The 10174-nt window shown below is 37.1% G+C and overlaps 1 long non-coding RNA gene across 1 annotated transcript in view; it reads right to left on the bottom strand.

The window, feature by feature from the left end:
• Positions 1-10174, bottom strand: part of LOC116094811 — a 60741-nt gene that overhangs the window by 48632 nt on the left and 1935 nt on the right. The window lies entirely within an intron of this gene.

Below are 10174 nucleotides of genomic sequence, written 5' to 3'. Positions count from 1 at the left end.
AAAAAAAAAAAAAAGAAAAGAAACAAGATTGAAGCCAGAAATATGCCAAAGGTCAGAATTAATCAGGAAGCAATTTGAAAGTTGTAATAAGCAATCTAATTTAATTACAATTATTTAAATCACATAGAAAGTAGAAAAACACATCAAAATGAAATCAAAAGAAAACCATGGTGCTGAAAAATTCAATATTGTAAAATGAAAACTCAATGAATGAACTTTAGAATTGTGATGATAGATGATAAAGTCATGGAATTCAAGGACAGACAAATGAATTTGTTCAGTCCAAAATCAAAATGTAAAGACTCTAAAACTGAGCAGAGCAAAACTCCAAAATTATATAAACTCTCCAGGCAAGGGCTCAGATCCTCTCTTACTTAAAATCCAGGTTGAGTACAACAAACAAAGAACAACAAACCACCTACTATATTTCCAATAAATCTTCAACAATATACTAAGCAAAAAGATCAAAGTGAAAATGCAAGGGCATCTCTGGTCAAGATGCGTCGACACTTATATTTTACAGTAACTCCTACACAAAAACAGAAGAGAAGGAAAATTGCCATTGGTCAGATCACCAATCACAAAACTCACCCAATCATAAATAATTTAGAGAACTCTCAATAGGAGAGTCATGGAATAAAGTTCTGTCTGTTTAATAATTATCATTCTTTTTTCATTTAAACTGCAGCGATGGAACACACGTGCAGTTAACATAGCTGTGGTACAGGGTGCTGGGACACAGAAGCCCTCTTCATATTTAGTGAAAGACACTAAAGCCTCCATGGGACACAGGACACAAATGCCTGTGTAAAGCAATTCCTGAAAGATATACTAAGTTCTTTGCTTACAACATTGCTGAATTTCACTATTTTTTTCATTTATATTTTGTAATTGAATTTATCAAAAAACTATGCGTTATCCCCTATTATAGCCACTTTTTGTCTTTTACTGAGCCACATTATTTATGAGCAGTGTATTATTTTCATACTGATCTGTACTTCACATCCTAATTCATGAAATCACCAAAAACATTAAGATATTAGTGACCCCAAACTATTTTTTATTTCTGTGGGATGGGAAAAATTGCCTTTCTATGTGTCTCGGGATCTTCATTCTCTCCACTCCATTAGTCTGTGTCTTAATACATGAAGGGATTTAAGGAAAAACGTCTTACTTTGTAAATGTAGTGTATCCCCCAAATGCACTAGACTGTTCTGGAAGGGCCTTCCTAGTGTTTATGACACAATAAATCTGAAAATTTCAAACTGCGGCCATTTTTCTGTATAGATTTCTAAATAAAATTCTGCAGATTAAAACACAATAGTTATAAATAATTCTCTTTGAGTGTTAGAATCTAAACACAGCAGCTGCATTTGAGATTTCATTTAAATATTTATAAGCCTTGTGAGATAGATCATCAGTAATTCCAGTGTATTTGGTAAGTGGGAGGCAGCTTCACATAAAAGCATTAACTCAACATTTACAAATGTCATCATTCATGAGGAAAATGGCTGTAAATTTTTAAAGAAAAATAAATTTCCAGGGAATTGCACAAAAAATATTTACCTAAAAAAAAAAATGAAAAACAAAAACAACAATAACACAACAAAAGAAAGATGTCTTAGTAAGTCACCTACTGTACTTGCATACTAATGCCATTATTCTAAGTAACTGCTGGTGAATTGAGTGGAATATGAAATATACAGAGAGAAAAAAAGTCCAAAAAGAACCAAATGGCTGAAGGAGAAGGAGGGGTGTAGACCTCTAATCCCAGCGCTGCAGAGGCAGTAAACAGGAAATGATGAGCTTAAGGTCAGTCAAGTCTACAGACTGAGCCCTAGTAAACAGAAATAGTTTCTATCATATTATCTTCATGCAACTTTTTTTTAATTACCTGTACTTTTTATAGGCCAGTCATTAGCCCTGTCCCAGGCCTCCCTCCCACAGTTCTTCATTCTGTTCCTCCTCCTCTGTCTCCAAAAAGATGCACTCCCTCCCTCCAACCAGGCCTTCCCACTCCTTGGGGCCTCAAGTCCTTCAATGGTTAGGCATGTCTCCTCCAACTGATCCTTAACCTGTTTTTTTTTTCCATGAATGTTTTTGCAGTAGTGTGGTGTGGGAAATATTAAAAAAGACCAGCAAGTTCCTGTGCTACTGGTGGGGTCATATGGCACCCTGGGGGGTATTCTCATCTTGGCAGACTCTCTGGCCCCGAGCTCTAGAGACATCTCCACCTGACTCACCAAGTTCTCTTGGCAGATCGTTGCCACACCAGCTCCATGCAATGACCACCCACCTTGTAGTTTGCTGTCACAATTTTCAGTAATCCAGTAAAATCATAACTCTAGAAGCTTATAGTTAAACAGTCAGATTTATATATAAATAAATTCTCACTTCACAAGATGCCCACATGATAATTTCAGAGCCAATTGATAATGAAACAAGCTGCCCACCTAGACTAGACAAGTTATCCCAATTATTCTATCCCTATATGATAGTATAGCTACCTGTGGCTATTTAAAGCCACGTAGAATGTGAATCTTCCTGTTCATCCTCCATTTTCTCCTCCTCTTCTCCTCTATTGCTCCTTGTCTCTCCAACTCTTAGCTCTGCCTCCCTTTTCCCTGCCCAATCACAGGCTTCTTGTATTAATTCTTAAATTAATTGGACTCAGAAAATCCCGCTACAGTAGTGAATCTTTTAAAAGTAATAGTATGATTTTTATTCTCTTGTCAGATTATTTAAAACACAGGTATACATATTTCCTTTATCTAGTATCTATTGGTTTATTAAATTTTACCCATTTCTATTTCATTTTAGGTCAAAGTGTCTTTAAGCCAAAAATGCCAGCTATACCAAATGCCTAGCTACCAGGTAAATTAGCTGAATAGTCAAGCTCTGGGTTCCAGTGAGAAATGCTACATTATGATGTAAGAAAAAGAGTAACTGAGCAAGATACCCAGTGGGAACCACTGGCCTCTGTGTGCATAAACACATGTGTGTACCTGCACATATGGGCATCCTTAGACACATGTGGAGATGTATACAAACATGCATTCACATCACACATATGCATTAAAAAAATGGACGACTATAGTTGTTCAACATAGCACTATTTTATATTAGGTAGTTATATTGATTCTTTATCTAGGCAAGTAGGAAATCTCACATTCTTTATAGGCTTTGTATAACTCACTTTGAGAAATGTATGGAGGAACAAGGACTCATATTGAGACTTTTAAAAAGAGGAGGACCCTACAGGTATTATGAAAGCAAAATAACCCCATGTGTTGAGGTCTTTTCATTGTTTTCAGGTATACACAAAGCAAAGGTGTGTGTTCAGATGTTCTGCTTGATTTTGCTTGACTTGTAAAACTATTGATGGTGCTAATTATAAGGGAAGCTTCTCATAGCACATTCCCACGAAAATCATTAAGAAAGTGCTTTGTACATCCAGTAAAATGGAAAAGGTTGCTGATTGGCCAATGCTGACTGTTTATTTACATAAATCATGACCCCATTAACTAAATGCTTTCTCCCTAAATAGCAGCAATTTTAGAGTTGAATTGTCTAAATAATTGACTCAATTCTTCATCTTGGCTTGCCAGTATACACACAACCTTTGACTTAAAAATGAATATGAGCTTTTGTGAGTTTAGCTGACATTACCAAATTACTTATTTTCTTAGTGATTTTTATCTAATTAGAGTCATAATCTGAAATAACCTATGTTCCTTAACCCCATGCAATTCAAGCCATTGCTGATTTTATGCTCAAATTCCAATATACACACTGAGTATCAGGATAAGTTGGGCTGCAAAACAGAACAAAGTTAGAAAATGAGACAATGTTTTTATTTCCCCCAACAAATAAAATAAGATAAAAGAAAAAAAGTCATAGTTTCTATGAAACTGGAATTAGGGGACTTTTAAAACACTCATTTCCAGCAGTAGTGATGACTGAGTTAGTTTATTACATTTGCAGGACTGATGTTGGACCAGACAGGATAACAGAAATCAAAAATGAGAGAAAGATGTCCCCCCTTTGTACTCTAGTCACAGTGCCAGTTGCTAGCTTTTCTGGTTGCCAAGACTTTCAGTTGATTTCTTGGATTTCATTCCCAGAGTTTTCTGTCTTAACTTGGTGGAAGGGGAGGGGAGTGGGTGGTCTTTTCTGATATCTTATGGCTAGTGTTCCTGCTGACTTAGACAGCAGTAATTAGTCAGAAAACAATGTTACAATACAATGTAAACTTTCCCAGCCAAGAAGGGAAGATGTGGAATTTTTCCTTATCTGGAGCTTGGCCTCAAGCTTTTAATTTTTCATCTAACCAGATTTTCATTGTGTGTGCATCCCTAGACAATTAATGCCACACATAATTAATTGTGCTATTTTGTATCCCTGGTATACATAAAATAGTAACTGTTCATTTGTACATTGACTGACTTTATTGTAACTCTCAGTGGATTCTTTGTCTCTGGTGGTTTGTGAATCACACCCTGTGGGGTCAACCTGAGATAGTCCAGTTTGGATGTTTTCTGTCCTGCCACTTAGATGCAAATTAAGCTATAGAGTCTATCTTAGAAAGTTGTGTTCATAAGGACAATCTGTGATTTGTTTGTTCTGTGATTTGTGAGAGAAACTCAGGCTTTAAATCCTTGTATACATAAGATACAGGAAAAGGACAACCCTTAAATTCATTGCTAGAAGGAGTGCAAACTGATCCAGTTACATGGAAATTTGTATGTTAGCTTATTATTAAAACTAAAGGTAGAATTGTCTATGACCAGCTATATACTCTCAGGCACACACAAAGAACGTTATGCTCTCCCATAGAGATGCCTGCAAATTCATTGTTTACAACAGTATCCAAAAAGTGGGATCATCCTAGATGTCCATAGAAAAGTGGACAATGTTGATGTGTTATATATACACAATGGAATATTATTCATTCATAAATTTAAAAATTAAGAAACTTTAGAAAAACAGATTGGTTTAGAAATCATGAAATTAAATGAGGTAATCTCAATTCCTATAGATACAAACTGTATGTTCTTGCTCATACACAGGTCCTAGCTTTTATATACACCTTTAATTACATGGAAGAACATATAGATAGATGTCATAAAACTAAAATGTGGGCCATGAAATGGTGAACAGATCTTTTTGAACTGGGTAAAGAGGTTAAGAATAATTAAGACATAAAAGAAGAAGAAAGGTGGTCAATGGGAATGGAAGGCTACAGGTGCTGGGATCTGTGGGATGAAGAGGAGGAGGAGGATGAAGGGAAGCACAGCATGTGTGGGAATGTCATGAGGAATTCTAATACTATATGCTAATTTAAAAATAAAATTGGTAAGAAATCCATTCAGATTAGGAACACAAGTTCCTAATGCCTGTATACATGCACATATGCACACATACATGCATGCTCATACACACACACACTGTATACCTGAATGCATGAATTACAGTGCTGTTTTTCATTTGATTTACACTTCATATATGAATTTCTGTCAAGTTTGCCATCTCCAGCATGCTCCACATCAAGGAGAGACTGAAAGCTTTTCTAGTAGCCACTACTAATTGTCAGCAACATTCACCAATGAGAAGTGGAACCAGTTCTGGCTTTGTAAAATAACAAGCTTGTAAAGAGACTCATTGGTCTAAAATTCTCAAGGACAGAGATCTAAACTCACAATGTGAAGAGGGCCTTGGCTCTCCCTTCTGGCTCCAAGGCTGACTACTCTTCCTGGTATTTCTAGGTTGTGGTGATGCGCTGGAAGCTTTAGTGACTCCTTGATGCACACTGTGATCTATCTATGACGTTCTGTGCCCAGTGCTTCTACTGTAAGTCCACGTATTGCCGGTTTATGGACTGTCTCTGATTCAGAGTTAGCTCATCTTGATGAGCAAAATTCACACCCACTGAGTCCAGTGCTCAGAACTCAAATATACATTTCAGACTGGAAACCCACCCCTCAGCATCCTAGTGTGTACACAACTTCAGTAGAGAAACAAATTTGTTGGCCCAGAGTTTAACACATTTACTAACTTCTGTGTAGTGTTAGGGTAGATGACCACTGTATCCTCCCAGAAGAATACATTTCCTAAGGACTTATTTTATAGTTATCATTGCCATAGTTATTTTTCCTTGATATAATTTACCCTTAGAAAATACAATGTCCTACAAAAACACAAAAGAAGAACCAATCACAAACTCGAATGCAGTGTTCCCTCTGGGTACTTGTGACTGAGATGTAAAAATATGTTGTCTATGAAAGGAATCTCTGCAGGAACAAGCACCAGGCTAGGCATTGGCCAGTGCAGCCACAGATAGCAGGAAGTCAGTTCTTCACAAACAGGAAAAGTGTTGACAGGCAGAGGAAAGAGGGTGTAGAACGGAGAGAAGCTGGGAATTGATAAGGAACAAAAATATAGTTTGATAATTCTGAAGATGTTTGTGAAGCTAGACTACTTTTGATATGCCTTGGAATGTGTTTGGCTGATAGCAATGGTTGGGAAATATATTAGAGTCAATGACTAAAAGCTTTGAATGGCTGACTGATATACATTCAGATTTTAACATATAGCTCAAGCCAAGAATGACTCATTTTTCTCATCTAACTGAGCCATTAGGTTCCCTTGTACAGTCAGTCACCAACTTTCCCTTAACCTTTTCATTAGCTGTAAATACTCATTTTCTACTTATAAAGTCATTAAGCAAGTCCATTGTTCATGGTGTCTTATTTTCTGTAAATTAAGTGTTCATTTTGATTGTGAAGAACATGAGGCTGAAGAGCTTGCTGTGTTTAAAAGCACCTGATGCTCTCTCAGAGGTCAGAATTTAGTTCTCATCTTGTACATGAAGCAGCTCACAACTGTGCATAGCACCAACTCTAAAGAATCAAAAATGTCTCCTGTGAACTCCACATGTGCCACACATGTGAAAACACACACACACACACACACACACACACACGGGATACAAATTAATGGATGGGAAAGGTACTAACCATACACAAGCTGCTTTGGAGGGCTCTAGGCTACTTTACCCAAATTTATCTAGGACATCACTCTGTTCCTCTCAGATGTCAGTTCCCATTGCCACATTTTTAAGGTAGTTTCTAAGCACTCACTTTTTATTTTCAAATTTTAGGCTGAGTGAAGGAAAAGAAGAGAAAATAATTGGTACAAACCAACTCCAGTGGCCTTTAATGTGTTTACCTAGGAAGTGCATCAGACCTATTCCTTCATCTGTTATCTTCAAAAGTGGTGGAATGAATTCCTGGCTGGACAAAGTGGAAGATAGTACTGGCTCACTCACAATTCCTGCTGTTTGGCCATCCCTCTCTACTCATTCAGTCCCTTTGATAGTTAATTTTAATTGTCAACTTGCAACGGCTTAAAGTCACCTCAACTTGATTGAAGAATTATCTATTTAACATGTTGATCTAGTAGCATTTCTGTGTGAGGCTGTCTTGTTCATAGTTGATATGGGAATAAACAGCCCATTGTGGACAGCACCATCCCCTGTGCATGGGAGTCTTGAACAGTGTGAGAAAGAAATCTAGCTGAGAGTTATGAAGCAAGGATCCATGAGTTTATTCTCTCTCTGCTCTTGACAGTGAATATGACTCATGACTTCACTGCAACACTGGAATATGACCTGGGATTGTAAGATGAACAAACCCTTTCCTCTCCTATATTGTTCTCTGCAAAATATTTGATCATAGCAACCATAGTGAAAGTGGAACACCAACTAATTCAGACTCCTTGGCAGGGCTTTCAGGATATTATTCTAAGGTGCTTCACGGAAAGCCTTTGATTGAAGGACATAACACTTATTTGTCTATGCATTTCCTCGTTGATATGATTCTGTGACTTTCTGTTTTCTCAGGAGTCACTCTTGTGTCTTACATTAACTTGATTTTTTTCTAAAGCTGTGACTCAATACAGTGAATTTTTTTTTCTGTGTTAACTTCATCCTAGCATGGTAAACAGACAGATAATTAACTTTAAAGATGATAAGTGAGTGAAAATTGTTCAAACATGCCTCATTTGGTGTTTTACTCTGAATATTATGAGAATATAAAACCTGAATTTTATGTTATCCTTAGGTACATACTGTTCATTGCACAGACAAATGTTCTTTGTTAAACATCACCAAAATATAAGGAAATGATAGTTTAGTTAACACCCACTCTACAAAGAATTCTTAATGATAGATATTATGCTGAACTGTGAATCTGGATTCAGTATTTAAGAAAAGCAATTTCAGACCAGTATTATTCAAGGGTGTTGCATGAAGGCAGTTGACTTCCACACCATGTGCAGTGAGTTTTATCACAGTTTCTGGTTGCAGCATCTAGTATTGTGGACAAGGAGACTGTACCCCATGGGGATAAATGACACCAGACTGTATTTGCACATGTTTCTGCTTGTCTGGACCACCCACCTGGTGGGGAATTTCACCCTGGGCAGTGGTGTGTGTCACTGTGAACTGACCCTCCTGCTGAGAATGACTAAAACTAAAAAGAAAGAGAAAAAAATATCAACTTAAAAAGTACTTTCGGGACTATTTTCCAACGTTAAGGTCAGCACTTTGCCCTTAAACCCATAATTCTTGGTCTGTTTAAAATAGTGTCTTGTCTGTTATTCATCACCTTGCTTTCCTGAAGCACTTTGAACCCTCTAGTGAGGCCAGTTCATGTAGAACAGCATCAGCTGTTATGTCAGCAAGTGTTCTGAAATATCAGACTCACTTGAGGTTGACTGATTGGCAAAAATTATAAAATAATGAGTTCTGTACTGAGTCCCAGCCTCTCACCAAGGGTCCTGTGTTCCACGAAGTCCTATGTAACATGATTAAATGTAGTGGTAGCCTATTCATGAAAGTGAATGTACAGTTTGGTCCTAGACTGTGTAAAAAGCCAGGCGATGTGGACATTTAACTCAGCTCTTAGAAAACAGCTACTTGTCATGGGTCTGATATTCTAAGGGTGAATAACAGGGGATATTATCTCGTGAGTTTTTGTTTAAATGTTCTGCATTGTAAGAACACAGACTCATTGTAGTAAAATACAGCAAAATATGCTGTAATACAAAGATCCATAAGTTCTATTAGTAATTTTGCCCCATAACACAATGTGGTTGTTTACAGTGAATTGACAGGTAGCATTAGTATTCAACGTGCACTGCATAGGCTAGGCCAGCATAGGGACTATGTACAGCAAAGCCAGCCATGAAAAGTGTCCTTAGAACACACACACACACACACAGAGGCTTTAGTGTAAAAAATTATTTTCAGTCAACTGAAGGTGACTGAACCAAAGAGATGTTTTCTAATATCTACAAGAAAAAATTTAGTCAATATAAATATAAAACAAAACAATGTTGTTTAGTTCAAGTTAAAATTCAGAGAATTCTGACATTCTGAACATAAAGTGAAATTAAGCATGTATTTTTTTTAATCTTATAAATTTGTGGAATTCAGAGTCAGCAGAAAATTAGATTAGGTAAAGAAAACTTAAATGTGAGAAGGCTTGATTGGTGGCTGTTTTTAGGATTCAGAGGCACTCAGGGGATCCTCTGATTCTTGTCTACAAGGTTTAAAGCTTTGTGTCCTTCTGTGCCCATGTCAATCAAAATGAAGTGAAAACTTTACTAACTTGGAGACTGTCCTTTTCAGGAGCTGCATGGTGGAAAAGAGACTTTCATGTGCCACTGTAAGATGAGGGAAGACCTTATGCACACAACCATTATGCACAGTTAGCAGACAGGATGCTGGTTGAGTTCCTATATGTTCAGTTTCCAAAAGCTTGCAGATTAGCAGCAGAATGTGCTCTGATGAAAGCCACAGTGTACTTTGAAAGACCCATTAGCCCCAGTGAAAAACGGACACAATTCAGTTTTCAGGGTTTGCTGAAGGGGGAGAAGTGAGACAGTATACAAAGTGTGAAAACTGGGTTAAAAATAACACCCATGTTTAGCATCCTAATAAAACTCAAATCTGAACTATAGAAGATCATTTCATCTCTGGGTATTAACGTGTCAGCTTATATTTGAATGTTTCCTACTTAATGCTACATATAATAGCAATCCTTTGAACAACAACATGAACTAACTAGTACCCTCGGAGCTCCCAGGGTCTCAACCACGAACCAAGGACTGC

This window comes from Mastomys coucha, unplaced genomic scaffold, assembly GCF_008632895.1.
Source record: "Mastomys coucha isolate ucsf_1 unplaced genomic scaffold, UCSF_Mcou_1 pScaffold17, whole genome shotgun sequence".
Taxonomy (NCBI): Eukaryota; Metazoa; Chordata; class Mammalia; order Rodentia; family Muridae; genus Mastomys; species Mastomys coucha.
Note: the sequence above shows the minus strand (reverse complement) of the source record. Positions and strands in the feature narration are given on the sequence as shown.